This window comes from Acartia tonsa, chromosome 12 (assembly GCF_053477335.1).
Source record: "Acartia tonsa isolate MP-2025a chromosome 12, ASM5347733v1, whole genome shotgun sequence".
NCBI lineage: Eukaryota > Metazoa > Arthropoda > Copepoda > Calanoida > Acartiidae > Acartia > Acartia tonsa.
Window position 1 is genome coordinate 12,668,116 of NC_137271.1, and position 16,626 is coordinate 12,684,741.

Consider the following 16,626-nt stretch of genomic DNA (forward strand, 5'->3'; position numbering starts at 1 on the left):
GAAGAAAAAGAGATGGGAGAAAAGGGGGTTTTCCCCATCTCTTTTGAAGAGATTTTCTTCCCCCCTTCCCTTTTTCGGGAAAGAAAAATATGACATAACTGGAGTCGCACTTTTCAAAAGTGATACAAATTCGGAACAAAATGGGCTTCGTCCAAACTGCTGACTCTCTGTCGCGCATTATCTATATTGACGTGCCGGTCCTTCTAAAAAAATATTTATAAGTCGATTAATTTTAGCGTGATATGCATCTAATGAATTTATGTTTTGGATGTATGCAACAAATGTAGGGATTAAGGGACAGAAAAATGAGTGATATCTATAATACAAAGTAGCTTGATGTCTGTCCGTCCGTCCGTCCGTCTGCCCGTCTGTCTGTCCGTCCGTCTGAAGCTTAAGATCTCGGTAACCACTGAACCGATTGGATTGGATTCTACTCTTCATACGATTCTCCTTTACACTGAAGCTTCTCATATGTCCTGGGAAGGTTTATAGCTTTTATTGTATAAAAGAAATACGAAAGAATAATTTTAATTGGCGCTAGGCGGCGTCACTGTTGTGCTTCCCGTCGTACAAGACTGCTAAAACTTTTTCTTTTTAAAACTAAAATTGAAAGTTGGTTGGTCGATTTTCCTCGATTTTTAAATAACTCTCTCTTTCCCCCAAAACCTAAGAGCAAAATTCATTCCATAGAATCTGTTGAGAAATTGATTAATCGTCCATTGCCCTATTCAAGTATCCCTAAATACATAAAGGGTGAGCAAAAAAAATGCGTAGATTTTTAAAATTCAAATTGCGCGGCTTGTGTTAATAGTAGAAAAACGTTATGCATACCGCTAGAACCGCTATGAAGTCTATTTTTTGGAAATATAAAAACGATTCATGTTCTACGTATAGTTTAGGAGCAATGTGGTAAAATGTCCCAACTGCCTTAAAACTTGACTTGCAAGTAAATCATTAAAGATTAAAGTATATAAAAAAATATGTACCTTTTTAAAATTCAAATTGCGCGGCTTGTGTTAACAGTAGAAAAACGTTATGCATACCGTTAGAACCGCTATGAAGTTTATTTAATGAAAATATAAGACCCATTACTGTGCTTCTTATAGTTTAGGAACTACATAGTAGAATGTCCCAACTGGCTTAAAACTTGACTTGCGAGTAAATCATTAAAGATAAAAAAAAGGGTGTGCAAAAATGCGGACATTTTTAAAATTCAAACTGCTCGGCTTGTGTGAATAGTAGAAAAATGCTACGTATATCGTTAGAACCGTCATAAATTCTATTTTTTTGAAATATAAGTACGATTTTTGTGATATTTCTAGTTTAGGAGCTGTATTGATAAATGTGAGAAACGTGAATTTTTTTTTTTGAGTTTTAAGTCAGTTGAGACATGTATAATTCTTATATTTCCTAAAATTAGAGTTTATAGCGATTCCATAGGTATGCAAAACATTTTTCTACCATTAACACAAGCCGAGCAATTAGAATTTTAAAAATGTACGTATTTTTATTTGCATAACCTTTAATTCAATCTTTTATGATTTACTCGCAATTAAAGTTTTAAGCCAGTTGGGACATTTTAACACATAGCTCCCTGACGTATACGTATTTCCAAAAAATAGACTTCTTAGCGGTTCTAACGATATGCGTAACATTTTTCTACTATTTACACAAGCCGCGCAATTTGAATTTTAAAAATCTACGCATTTTTTTTGCTCACCCTTTAGATCCAAGTTTTAGACATAATCATGATTAAGTTATCATAGAATACTACCAGAACAATTTACAGGATTTACAGGATCATGTGTCTTGCATTGTTTTAGGAAAATTGTACTTTGAAATGTAGTTAGAGCAAGGATGACAACATCCATAAAAGCTCGAAATCAGGACGGTATGATGAACGAACTTAAACACTTGGACCATGTCAAAATTTACTAAGCAGTTTATCTTTTAGTTCTAAACAAAATTGTATATAAATAGTATAAAAATTACTTGAATGCAGGACACTGGGATTTTTCGTTGTTTTGTACGGAAATCTAATCAATGGCGCATTTTGTAACCAATTCAAAGAATGCCTAAAAGGGAATAATGGTTTTAAGAACGTTTTTTTTTTATAGAGATGTGTACGTTAGGCATATTTTTTGTAATACTGTCATATTAAAGCTGCTTAATAATTCACTTTTTACGGACGTAACATAATCTTCCTTTTGATGTCGTATATATCCCTTTCAAAAAAATATTATATTCCTTATATAAAAGTAACAGGATATGTGTATGTGTGTGTTACTGTCTGTGTTTACTGAATGATATCCTTTAACCGCTGAACCTATATGCTTCTCCTTTACAGTGTAGCTTCCCATAGGTCAATGGAAGATTTATAACTATTTGGGGGGAAGGTACCACTAGCCTCCCATGAAAAATCGCCCTAGAAAAAAAAATATGTTTATTTTAAACTGAAAAGGTAAGTGAGTAGGGGTGGGGGTAGAGGCCTCAAGGGGCGTAACCTCTAGTTTAAGAATATAGATTCATAGTTTTTTTATCAATTTTAGGTAAATCTCGATCTATTTTTTAATATTTTAAAGTTAGTATGTTTTCCAACCTATTTCGTTCCTTTAACATGAAGATCTATTTCGATTTTAGCAATCATATTCAATTCATTTTGTCTAAAAAATATAGATATGAGACATTAGATAACAGCAAATATCATTAAGATATTAAACATAAATTTATATAAAATAATGTCACAAATTATTTTGAAACTTAAACTATCTAAATTACATCCAATATCCAAACTGTTTGCATTCTATCGTTATGAAATTCTAAGGGTTTATGTCGACTATTAGGCTTTATTAAAAAGTAGTTACGGCTGATATGATATACACATAGTGATAGACAAATGACAATTTTTCGACTTTTAAGAAAATGGCCGATAAATTGATGTACATCCCAATGATGATTCTGTACCCCCTTCTGTAGGTTACAATTAGTGGTTATAACGTTTGGACACTCATTTCATTGAACCAACTAATCAAGGTTCAAAATTTGTTAAGCCATTGAATTATGAAACTTTATTATAAAACTTTGGGGACTAGTGTAATAAAAAGCCCAATAGTCCCTCCCTCCTTAGAAAAATAAGATACAGTATGTACCATAAACTTTTGAATAATTTTGAATACAGTATGTACCATAAACTTTTGAATAATTTTGATTCAAGTACATGGTAAATGTACTTTAACAATTACATGTAACTACAACCACGTACTTTTATGTAAGTTCAAAGAAAAAAGTGTTTTAGCAAAAATTTAAATGAAAATTGGCTGTTTCCCTCAACTCAGAACTCCCCAACCCACCATTTTTAGAGAAAAAATTGACATTTAGGGGGTGTAGTTTAGTTTGCTTGTTTAATAGGTTAGGTCAGACTACATATAAGGTACCAGAAATCCCAACGGGGGTAGACCCCCTGCAGGGGTTAAGGAAAAAATGTTGAAAATAAGGTGTGGGGGATTTTCATGTGAGTGCTCGAGGGAAAGAAATATCTTATGCTTATTTTGTTAATAATAGAACTTATTCATAATATGATTATTATTAAAGCAGCGTTATATATCACATACAATCAGAGTAATACATAATGTTGACCAGAGTGAAAAATTTTATCTTCAAACTTTATGTCAATAATATGTCAGACATGATAAAGTTATTTACTAGTCTAGCTTGTGAAATAGTAGTTGTTTATCGCATCGAATTAAAGACAGCTTTCTGCGGATATTAGAAGTAAAAATTATAAAATCGGCCCCTCGGGACTAACAAAACTAGTATCAATTTTATTATTTTTCATTTTAATATCAGCGGAAAGCTATGTTTAATACATGATTTTTTAGTATGGCTGAGAACCTTTTCTTATCAAGCCAAACTGAAAAACGATTTAATAGTTATTTCTCGCAACGTATTATAAACGGCTTTCCGCGGATATAGAATGTAAAATTTTGAGATTAAAACTAGTTTTTTTTAACCCCGAGGTGCCGAAGGCATCGGCTAAAAAACTGGTTTTAATCTTATGATTGTACATTTTTATATTCGTAGAAAGTTGGATATATTACGATGCTAGACATAGTTTTTTCGTATGGATGAGAACCGGTTCCTATCCACCAGATTCGAATGAATACGACAAAATTTTTTGATACTTTTCAGCTTTGCTGTTTTCATAGAATATCTTGGTAAATTTGCGTATTTAATATGTCTGTGGGCGTAGCAAAAAAATATTCAAGATTTGCAGGGAAAAGGGAACATTAATAACTTTCAATGAAAATAATCATTGATATTTTGGTGCTTTCCCTCAAAATTTCTATGGAGCATTCAAAACAGAAATCTATAAATATTTTTCATGCGTTTTTTTTCTGGTTTACTTTGTAAATGTTTATGTATCCTTCCTTAATCCCTGAAAATTTGCCAATATGCTGAGATGGGTTTTTAAAAGATGCCGCGTTTTTTCTCGACATTTTTTACGCTATGAATAACAAGCGCGGCATTCGCGAAATCTAAACAGAGTTAACAACTATTTATTTAATTATTTCGTTTTTGTTGGTACAGCCTTTTTAAAAGAAAAACAAATTATCTTAAATCCATTTTTGCTGCATATTAATTAATATATCTTTTTAGAGCTATATTAGACATTATACAAATGGCTAAAATAATAATTTTAAAATTTTGAATTTTTAAGTTGTATACTCTGTTTAGATTTCGAGAATGCCGCGCTTATTATTCATAGCGTAAAAAATGTCGAGAAAAAACGCGGCATCTTTTAAAAACTCATCTCTGCAATGGTTAATATCCATCCAGACGTAATACTTTGAATATGTTTTTGTAATAAAGATAATTTTTTCATTGTGTAAAAAAATGGGATTATTTGTTTCCTTATTTAGAAAAGCATACATACATAGTTTAGATTCAGAGTAAGTTTAAGGCTATTTGTTGAATGAAAAAAAAAAGATTTTTTTTTGTATGTACACTTTGACTTCTAAACATTTGTTTAAATCAAAGTAACAGGATGTCATTCTGAGTATGTGTTTCCGATATGGTTCTCCTTTACAATATAGCTTTTCTTAAGCCTTGGGGAGTTATATAACTATTCAGAGGCCACATTTACTTAAGTATTAAAATGTCTCTCAGTCTGCCTGTATTTTCATATACTTAATGTCATATGTTTTTATAATTAAAATCAGCCAACTTGTTTTTATTATTATTTAGATCTTGCGTCTAACCGGAACACAGGTATAGGCAAATAAACAATGTATATTTTTTTTAAATTTATATGTAATGTTTGTTTAGTCATATTTAGTAGCTGGTAATTATTGAGGGAAAAAAAGGTGGTAGATTAAATTTACTGTTGTTTTCCCCTTCTTCCCTGTGTTTGCCTTTCTTTATTATTAATTATTGTTTTTTTTTACATTTCATATCTTCCCTTTGTTTTTCGTTTGGATTATGATAACCACATATACACAACCAAAAACATTCCTCATCCCCCCCCCCCCTACCTTCTCTCTCTCTCTCTCTTTATCTATCTATATATCTATCTATCTATCTATCTTTCTATCTTTCTATCTATCTATCTACCTATCTATCTATCTATCTATATATCTATCTATCTATCTATCTATCTTTATATCTTTCTATTTATCTATCTATCTATCTATATATTTATCTATCTATCTATATATATTTATCTAACTATCTATCTATCTATCTATTTAACTATCTATCTATCTATCTATCTATCTATCTGTCTATCTATCTATATATCTATCTTTCTATCTTTCTATCTATCTATCTATATATCTATCTATCTATATATCTATATATCTATATATCTATCTATCTATCTATTTATCTATCTATCTACCTATCTATCTATCTTTCTCTCCTTTATCTCTCTCTCTCTAACTCTCTGTACACTTTCTGTATTTACCTATCACACCTCTATATTGTATATGGTTCAAATTTTTCTTTGTTATTTTTTGTTGTTGCTCTATTTGTTGAATGCTTTAATCATTACATGGAGTTAGTGATAGAACAATGAATAATGAATTAACCTTGCTTGTGATTCTTATTATTAAAGGTTGGCCTGCCTTGTAGCTATAGCAGGGGAGAAAGAGTTTTAAATTACCCTGGAAGCTCAAAGTAATAATGTCCTAAAAGTTGTTGAACCAACTAATAAGAAGACGTTATGATAAAAAATTTGGGGTCTAGTTTAATAAACAGCTTAAAATTCCATGAACGACAGCCAGACGGCCAAAATAATGTGTTGGCTAGAATCGCACAGGCCATAAGAATCTTTAATAACAATGGCAGATGTCTATCTTTAATTGTAGCCGAGAAAATCTATTTCTAGCGTTACGGACTGCCTGCCTGCCGGACGGACAGACAAAGTGACACAAAATGAAGGAGGGGGGGGGGGGGCTTTTATAGGTTTGAGTAAAATCGCCCACTTTGTTTTAAAAAAACAAGTGTGACAACATCCATAAAAGCGAAGCCCTGAAATGGTAGGACAAACGATCATTTACACTTGTAGAGTGTCAGACCTGAATCAACAGAATATTAATGCATAAACATAAAAAAAATTGTAAGTAAATTTGTTGGAAAACTTCTTAAAAGCAGGACAGACTTACATTTTTAGGGCTTGATCACAGAGATGCTTCGATTATAGTAATTTATACTTTGTTCAACTTCTCCCATTTATAACACTCCTTTCAAAAACTCATTAATCAGTTTAAAAAGCTCATTCTTTGTCTTTATTATTATTCATCTAACTTTTTTAAACATCTGTATATCTATCTATTCATCTATCCATAAAGCTATATATCTATGTATCTCTATATATTTCCTTACAGCTTTAAATCAATCATCTATGCATAAAGCTGTCTATCTAAATACACATCTATCAATAAAGATATATGTATATCTATTCATATTTTTAAACAGCTATCTGTACATTTATTCATATTTTTATACAGCTATATATATCTCTATCAGTATATTTTTAGCTATCTATCTATTCATCTATCAATTTATATCCAAATAGCTATAAATCTATCTTCTATCCATAAAGCTATCCATCTATATATTCATGTTTCAATTAATATCTCCATACAGGTAATTATCTTTCTATTTATCTAAACTAGGGTTCTACACTTCCTTAAAACAGCCAAAGGGGGCTCCAAACTAGCTAAAAAATACTATAGCACCCTTTCAATTACTCTTTGCAACCCCTGTGGACGCCACTGTATATATCTATCCTATTATCTACCTTTTGTTCACATATTTCTTTGTATTTACCTATCTTTGTAATTAACTAAATGAAGTCAAGGCTATTTGAAATGACTGTCTCTCTAATCTTTTTAGGCCAATAATGAGTAAGTTTTCAGGGATAAGACATTGGAAAATTACTCATTCTCCTCCCCCCACCTTCAAGTAATCACAATTTTTGTTGCTGTTTAAAATACTGACTTTGGAGGCAGTGATGTATTGGGAGGAGGAAAGGGCAGGGATCTAAAGGGATAACACAATAACCGATAAATTGATGTTCATCCCCAATGATGACACACAAAATTACATCTTCTGATTATTATTTGTGGTCGAAACTATATTCAATAATAGTCCCCAAAGTTGCTAAGCTAACAAATAAGAACTCGTTATAATAAAACTTTTGGGATTAGTATAATAAATGGCCCAATGTCCCCTTCCTCCCCTGAATTTACTCATAGTCCTTTGTCATTGAATAATTAGTCCCTTTTAAAACAACAATCACTGTGTCAACATTCAATTACTGTACTTTTAATCGACTTGATCCTTATATAAAAGTAACAGGATGTCTATTTGTGTGTTTAGCTATATCAAATACCACTATTCTGATATGTTTGTCTTTGACCGACAGACCGACCGACAAATTAAGTAAAATGTCAGATGGTCTTGGGTAAAAGTTATCTTCAACAACAATAAATCAACACCAGCCTTAAATATTATCGTTACTGACTGACGAACGAACAGAAGGACAGACAGGGTGAATTATAAAGTACAGGGTCATTCAAGAGAAATGATTTTTTTTAAAACTTAATTATGCATAGAAAATAAAACAATTATGTAAAATCTTTTATATATTTGGAAAACCTGTTATGAGAGATTTATGTTTCAAATATTTGAAAATGATTATTTCAACAAATTATGTCCTAAAAACCGGTTTTTCCAAAGGCCTTTTATTCGAAGATTTATTGATTTAAGGGGTGTGCATAAAGTACACAAATTTTTAAAATTCAAATTGCTTGGCTTGTGTTCACAGTAGAAAAATGTTGCGCATATCGTTGGAATCGTCATAAGCTCTAATTTTTGAAAATATAAGACCCGTTTTTGTGCTTTTTATAGTTTAGGAGCTACGTTGAAAAATTTGAGAAAAAGGTTGAAAAGTTTTAAGAAATTGGAACATTTTACCTCGTAGCTCATATACCATGCGTAGCACTGGAAAGGTTTTCACATGTTAAAAAAATAGAGCTTATGAAGATTCTAACGATATGCATAACATTTTTCTACTATTAACACAAGCTTCGCAATTTGAATTTAAAAAAGGTGCACATTTTTTTCCAACCTTTAAATCAATAAATCTTCGAAAAAAAGGCCTTTGGAAAAACCGGTTTTTAGGACATAATTTGTTGAAATAATCATTTTCAAATATTTGAAACATAAATGTCTCATAACAGGTTTTCCAAATATATAAAAGATTTTACATAATTGTTTTATTTTCTATGCATAATTAAGTTTTAAAAAAAATCATTTCTCTTGAATGACCCTGTAGTTCCGTCACATAAAAGTCATGAAAAGAACATAATAGGAATTTTTAAAATTTAAATCAAATTGGTCTTTAATTTTTATAATTTGGTGCCTAATTCTTTCCTTTACCCTTCCGTTAATTTTTAAAGGTAGAGGCTTAAACTTGTTTTTAAAAGCGAAGCTTTTCTATAATTAGGGTCGGTCCGTACGTCCTTCCGTCCGTACGTCCGTCCGTCCACACGTCCGTCCGTCCGAGATAGATAGCTTTTATTCGTTAATTTAGGCATGTTAGAATTGTCCTATCGATTTCAAACTTTGCATGATGATTCCTGTAGTAGTTGGGTACGATTTAGAAAGCGTAGCAACTCTATCAGAATGTCCGTACGTCCATTTTAAACATGTTGATTTTTTTACTTTTTTAACAACAAATTTTCAAGTGTTTTAATTATCCGTTTGATCTGATTTTTGGTATATTGATTCCTGGGACAACAAAGAACAATATTATAAGCGAAGCAACTCTATAATCAAGTCCAAAAATGTAAGTAAAAATGTAATATATGTCCTGTTTTTAAGCAGTTTTTCAACAAATTTACCTACAATTTTGATTCGACATTAATACATTTATGTTCCGATTTTTCAGTTCAGATACTATACAAGTGTTAATGTCCGATTGTCCTACCGTTTCAGTGCTTCGCTTTTATGGATGTTGTCATTCTTGTTTTAGACAAAATTTATTGATTTTAAATTATGAAAGGAGGGAGTGGACATTTGGCTGTTTATTAGAATATTTCCCAAAGTTTTTTATTAATGTTCTCTTCTTTTGTTGGACTTTCATTAAATTTTAATTGGTTGGTTTATGAAGTGTCTAAACGTTTCAGCCGCTAATTATAGTCTACAGAAAGGGGTAAATTTTGTATTTATCTTTACAAAATGTCTCAAAAAGCAGCCATGTGACGTCATAAAAAGGAGGGAGATGGGAGGAGAAGTGGGAAAGAAAACCCCCAAAAAGAGATGGATAATCCCTCATTTTCATGACGTCACTTGGCTGATTTTTGAAAATAACATTGTCTTATCCCTGTGAAATCAGACATCCATCTACTTTAAAGTGAAAAAGTGTCCCTTTACTAATTTGAATGCCAGACAAATCTTAAATTAATTTGTTTCTTTTTGTTCTGAAGGAGAATATCATCAAATATTTCGTGAGTTTTAATTGCTTGGAGCGAAGCTATGTTATGATTAGTGTTTTCTATAGGTCTTTTCCAAAAATATGATAAATGGTTACAAAATGTGGGTACCAGTGTAATCTTTCTATTTTTTTGTCTGTCTGTCAGTAAGTCTGTATGTCTGTAAGTCTGTCTGTCTGTACGTCTGTCAATCTGTCAGTCTGTTAGTAGGTCTATCTCTTTGTTTGTCTTTCAGTCTCTTTGTTGGCTGTCTGTTTGTTTGCCTGTCTGTCTTTTTTCTTTTTTTACGTCTGTCTGTTGATATGTAATACTTTCTCATTAGACTTTGTTAGTTGTTTTCACGATAGGCAGGCTCGGCAGTTAAAGCGGGTTCAAGCCGCAGCGGCAGTCAGCCTCTAAATGCTGCAGAGCAGATATGTACCTTAGTTTTTTCCCAAAAAGAGAGAATTCTGAACCGATTTACTTTTAATTGCAGGAGCTTTAATAAATCCTTGGTTAACCTATCCCTATAAATAAAAATAATTTTCCTTATATCAAAACAAATCTTAAATGTACTTTATTTGTTGGAAAATTCTTTTTATTTAAGAATATTTTATTTATGTAATATTATCTATCTATTAAGAGGAAAAGTTTTATCTAAGTAATTAAAACCCATGCTTTTTCTAGATTTATTTTTTTTGTTTTTAATTTATTCCCATTTAACAACTTTTTTAATTTTAATAATAATTATAAATAAATAATAATCATAAATTTTTATCAATTATTATAATTCTCGAAAAAATATTTTGTTAACATTGTACTGACGTTTACAAATGATTTAAATGGGAATATTTTTATATTTTAGGATTTACTCTGTCTGTCTTTAGTAGCAAGGCTACTCTATTATTAACGTTACCTGTCTGTTCACACGTCCAACGTTAGTTCACGCAATAAATATATTTTCTCGTATTCATTCGAATCCGGTGGATAGGAACCGGTTCTCATCCATACAAAAAAACTATGTCTAGCATCGTATTATATCCAGCTTTCCACGAATATAAAAATGTACAATCATAAGATTAAAACCAGTTTTTTTAGCCGGTGCCTTCGGCACCTCGGGGTTAAAAAAAACTAGTTTTAATCTTATGCTTGTACATTATATATCCGCGGAATGCCGTTTATAATACAATGCGAGAAATAACTATTATCGGCTGCTATTTTAGAAAGACTGCTAGATAGGTTTCGTGAATCACCACTAAACATCTGCTCTATAACTCATGGAAAACTACTAAAACGATTTAGTTCTCTTTTTTAGATCTCGGCATGGTTTTAAGCTATTCTAATCTTAGAATAATCTATTGGGAAATTTACTGTGTGCAGGCAGAGTTACATATAGTTCATTTACTCTCTATACTCTTTTACTTTAGACCATTTCAACAGACAGAAAGACAAAGAACAAAAATTGTTATTGTTAAGTAGCCTCGCTAACTAAACTTAGTAAAAATTTTACATAGAACCTTTGTGTAATGAATTTTAATAGACAAAGAAAGCAGTTGAAAAAAAAATCTGAACCAGTCCGTTATAGAAAGCTGTTTTAATTTGTAGCTTGAACAAGGATAACAACATCCATAAGTAGCGAAGCTCAAAAATTATAAATGGATATCTGAAAAAATTAACTATAGAGCAGTGTCATACAATAATCATTAAACTTGATAAAATAGGGAAATAAGGAAGGCTTTAAAATCATGCAATCTTTGAATCACGAAAACTTAAAAAAATAGGAATCGATCTAGCACCGCAATTAATAGACAAATCTTAATGAAACTTGATGGAAATGTGTAGAATAAAAGCATATTCAATCCCTGATAAATTCAGCGGTCAATCCTGAATAAGAATAGAGAAAATCATGAAAACCTAAAAATCTAGGAATCGATCGAGCACCCCAATTAATAAACAAATCTTAATAAAACTTAGTGAAAATATTTGATTGTAAATAAATTAATCTCTGAAAGTTCCAGCCTTCTATCTTGAATTGAGAAAATTACAAAAACTTTAAAATCTAGGAGTCGATCTAGCACCCCCAAGTAACAGACAGATGGACAAAACAATGTATAGATTAGATGGGCATGTGTAAAATGAATCTTCACTAAAAATTCAGCTGTCTTTCTTGAATAGGAGCCGAATAAATCACGTTTAACCCAAAACGTTTCAGACATACAGACGGACATTTACATTATAGATTAGATTTGCTTCTAATAACAAGGACTATAACGTCTAATATTAACGAAGCTTGCAAAAAAGGGACTAAATGATTTTCTGCGTACAATGGCATGCAGTAAACGTTATCCATGTAGAAAATAAGATTTTAAATAACATGGAGATTTGTCAGTTATTGCCTCTTTATTGCCCTCCATACACCTTTTGATATTAATATTATCCTCTTATATAAAGTAATAAGGTTTTTTAGTCTGTAGCTGAAGATCTGGATAAATACGGAACAGATTGGGTTCTCCACTTTTTTGCATGGGTCCTGGGAAAGTTTTCTGCTGATATAACTTTTAGATTTAAGTCTTGGGATGGTTTAGGCTATTTTTCTGCCCTTCTCAACCCCTCCATACAGTTCCCCTGTATTCTAGGGGCGCAGTCGCTAATGGTAAATAATGTGTTATCGTTTGAACTGACAGACAAACTAACATAAGACATGTAAAGTAGCTTAACTACAAAGAATCTAAAACCAGATTATTAAATGTTCTTTATTATCTTTATATTTTTACAATGGATTTATTGTTACTTGGATATTACTTCAGATTATCATGTACTCTATTAATGTAAAATTGTAGCTGGCTAAAATAACGACGCCCCCCTCCCTTATCCGCTCCATTTACCCCATCCCATTTCTTCCTACTGGGTGGACAAACTAACCTATATTAATGTCCATGTTAGCAACATAAATTGACAACAATTTTTCGCCTGTCATAATATCCACGTACATTCTATATCCATTATTTATATTATTGCGTAATTATAATGAATTCTGTCTGCATTCTAATCTGGGGATAGGAATTTACCATCAGAAAATAAATTGGTTTGCCTCCAACTTTTCAGCCAGTACAAAAAACCTATTTTTGAGCGGTTTATACCTTATTTTCAAGTCAATATTAAAAGCAAGATTAATCATTAGACTAATATTATTGTAATAACATATCAACATTAATCTTATTTTTTACACTTTTATAACAATTACTACATGCTTTTCTAAAATGATGTACAATTTACAAATGTATATCATCTTAATCTAACTTAATAAGCAGTACATTAATGCCCTTGTATTTTTAAAACTTTTAATATTTCCCGAAATTTTTCTCTACATATTCATTTAATTTTTTATCAGTATACATTTCACATCTTAACCCATTAGTGCCGAGCGCCACTTTTATGGGCCGATCGAGCTGAAAGTTTCAGGGAAGCTTTATAATGGTCAAAACGGAATTCGTATTTTTTTGTTTTGCTCTAGTGGCGTGCACAGGAAAGTTGCAATAAAACCCGGTTCGGCGTGAGTAAAAAAACCTTGCGGCATTAATAACCGTTTTTGGCCCTTTTTGGTGCTTTCCCCCGGCATTAAAGCCCGTTTGCGACCTAAATACCCGGTTTTTTGGCGCGAAAAGTTAAAAATGTAATTTTTGAACGCCCAAAGTGAGATGAACACTTTTTAGAACTTTGATACGATCCGTAATTGAAAACTACACAACCTCATGTAATCTATAGAGCTACAAGTAATATACGAAGCGATTTATATCACATTTAAGATTTTGGCTATAGGTGCCGCCGTTTTCGGTTAAAAAAGCCCATTTCGAGGAAGTTTTAAAACTTTTGCTAATATTTGTATTGATAATAATGGGAGGGATATTGATAATGTAATTGTTGAACGTCCAAAGTGAATTATAGAGAAGCAATTATTCTATTACTATCAGTAATTGACAAATATATAAAAAAAATGTAACTAACTATCTATCTATTGTATTATCATTGAGGACCAACATCAATTTATCGTCCATTGTCTTATCCCTGTAGATCTGTCTATCTATCTATCCATCCATCCTTTTATTTATCTATCTATCAATTGTAATATCATTGAGGACCAACATCAATTTATCGTCTATTGTCTTATCCCTATAGATCTGTCTATCTATCTATCTATCCATCCTTTTATTTATCTATCTATCTATTGTATTATCATTGAGGACCAACATCAATTTATTGTCCATTGTCTTATCCCTATAGATCTGTCTATCTATCTATCTATCCATCCTTTTATTTATCTATCTATCTATTGTATTATCATTGAGGACCAACATCAATTTATTGTCCATTGTCTTATCCCTATAGATCTGTCTATCTATCTATCTATCCATCCTTTTATTTATCTATCTATCAATTTTAATATCATTGAGGACCAACATCAATTTATCGTCCATTGTCTTATCCCTATAGATCTGTCTATCTATCTATCTATCTATCAATCCTTTTATTTATCAATCTATCAATGATATTTATCATTGGGAAATAAAGAAATTTTTACATTTGAAGAGAATAATAAATGATAAAAAATATCTAATATATCTAATGGTTGAAAAGAACCCATTAGTGCCGAACCGGGCAATAAAACTTTCGGGTATTTTTACTCACGCCGAACCGGGCCTATATAGAACGTAAAAAAACGATAAAAAAATCATATAAAAAATAATAATTTGAATAAAACGAATTCACAAATGAATGTAGTTGCCAATAAACTTTAAATTTCACGAAAAAAATCACTAACTTTACTTCATAAACAAAAAAGTTAGGAGGGGTATTTTAAATCACCTTGTTTTTCTGGGTTCACACATTTTCGATGAAAGATTGTGGCCGACATAATAGATAGAAACGCTTCTCTCTGGGGGGAATTGAAAAACAGCGCAGTAAAGGGTAGGCTCAAGCGAGCATGATGCAATCTTAAAACTGGAAACCGGTTTATTTTGGCATTTTCTGGAACCGGGCGTTAAAACCCGGTTCGTCACTAATGGGTTAATATTTATGACTGTATAGATTTAGATAGATAAATAGACAGATAGACAGAAAGAGTAATAAAAAAAAGAGATAAGAAAAAGAAAGAGAGAGAGAGAGAGAGAGAGAGAGAGAGAGAGAGAGAGAGAGAGAGAGAGAGAGAGAGAGAGAGAAAGAGAGAGACATAAAGTCTTTTGATAACCTTTAAAGTTTTTATATAGGTGTCTATAAAAAATCAAAATCACTGCCAAAAATTCTGATTAAACAATAGCTAGGTTGAAACATAATAAAATATACATAGGTATCAAATATTGTAAGTTAAACTATTTAGCCGAATATCTTCATATTTTCATGTGATTTTTAAGTTAATATATATTAAATTTTCAAATTGTCTGGATTAAAAGTTCTAAAAAGTGGAAAATACCATAAAAAAGTTTTATTTTTGTCTGAAAGCTTCTATTTGCTTGGGGTTGGAAGTCATTACTTGTTTGTTTCGATATAATATTATCAGGCAAGCTTAGATTAGATATCTATAGTGGCATTATGACGCTTAAAAACTCTAGAACCGTCCTATAAGTAAAGGCCTGATAAGGCAAAAACTGGTTTTATATCTGTGAATGTGATTTAGATTGGTTTTGTAAGTGTGTGGTGGATGTATGTGTGTGTGTGTGTGTGGTTGGGTGTGTGTGTGGTTGAGCGTGTGTGTGTGTGCGTGGTTGTGGCTTGAACAACAGCCGTGCAAAGTCAGCAAGCAGCCAATCAGTTGTCAAGAATCCCCTTCTCTTTCTCTCACCACCTTTTTTTCTTTCCTTTTACTTCCTCTGCAATATTCCCCCCACCCCATCTCCTTTCTCCAAATCTTTCACTCTCCATTTTTCTCCAAATGTTTCACTACTCTCCCCTTTTTAACCCCTCTTTACTCCTTTCACTCAACCCCTTTCACCCTTTCCCCCCTTTAGCTTAACTGCCTGTGGACCAAAACCAAAGTGTTTTTCAAATAAAGCCAAAAAAAAGCTATTTATTAAATATTGTAATTTAAAGGGGTAATACCTTATCTGATAAACAAATTACCAGGGCATATTTAGTACTGTCAGACAAAGATAAGGCAATTAAAAACTTAGCTAATTTGTTAAAAGTAAAATTTGTTTTAATGTGTACCATCCAAAACCATATTCCTAAGATGGTTGAACGTCCAAAGACTACACATCTATAGAAATACTCTTCATCCTTATATTATAATACATTTTAATTGACTTAGGAAAAGGGTATTTTAAAAAAACATCCATAAAATAAGAAAAAAAGTTACCAAATAGAACATTATTTTTAGATATTTTAAATTGGTCAATAAAAAATGATATTTTTTTACTTGATATTAATGAGTGACGCACATACGTACTTACTAAAGTTATAGAGCAGCTGCAAAATTGAGTAAAATGTAAAAAAAATCTTTTAAAAAGTTATCTATTTTTTATGTCTTTGCTTATACTGTTGAGTTTATCTATCTATCCCTCCGTTCTCGCTATCTGTCTATCTCTCTATGATTTGACAAAACACGACTTGCATCGAAGCAGCGGTTCTAACTATTGAGACTATCTATCTATCCGTC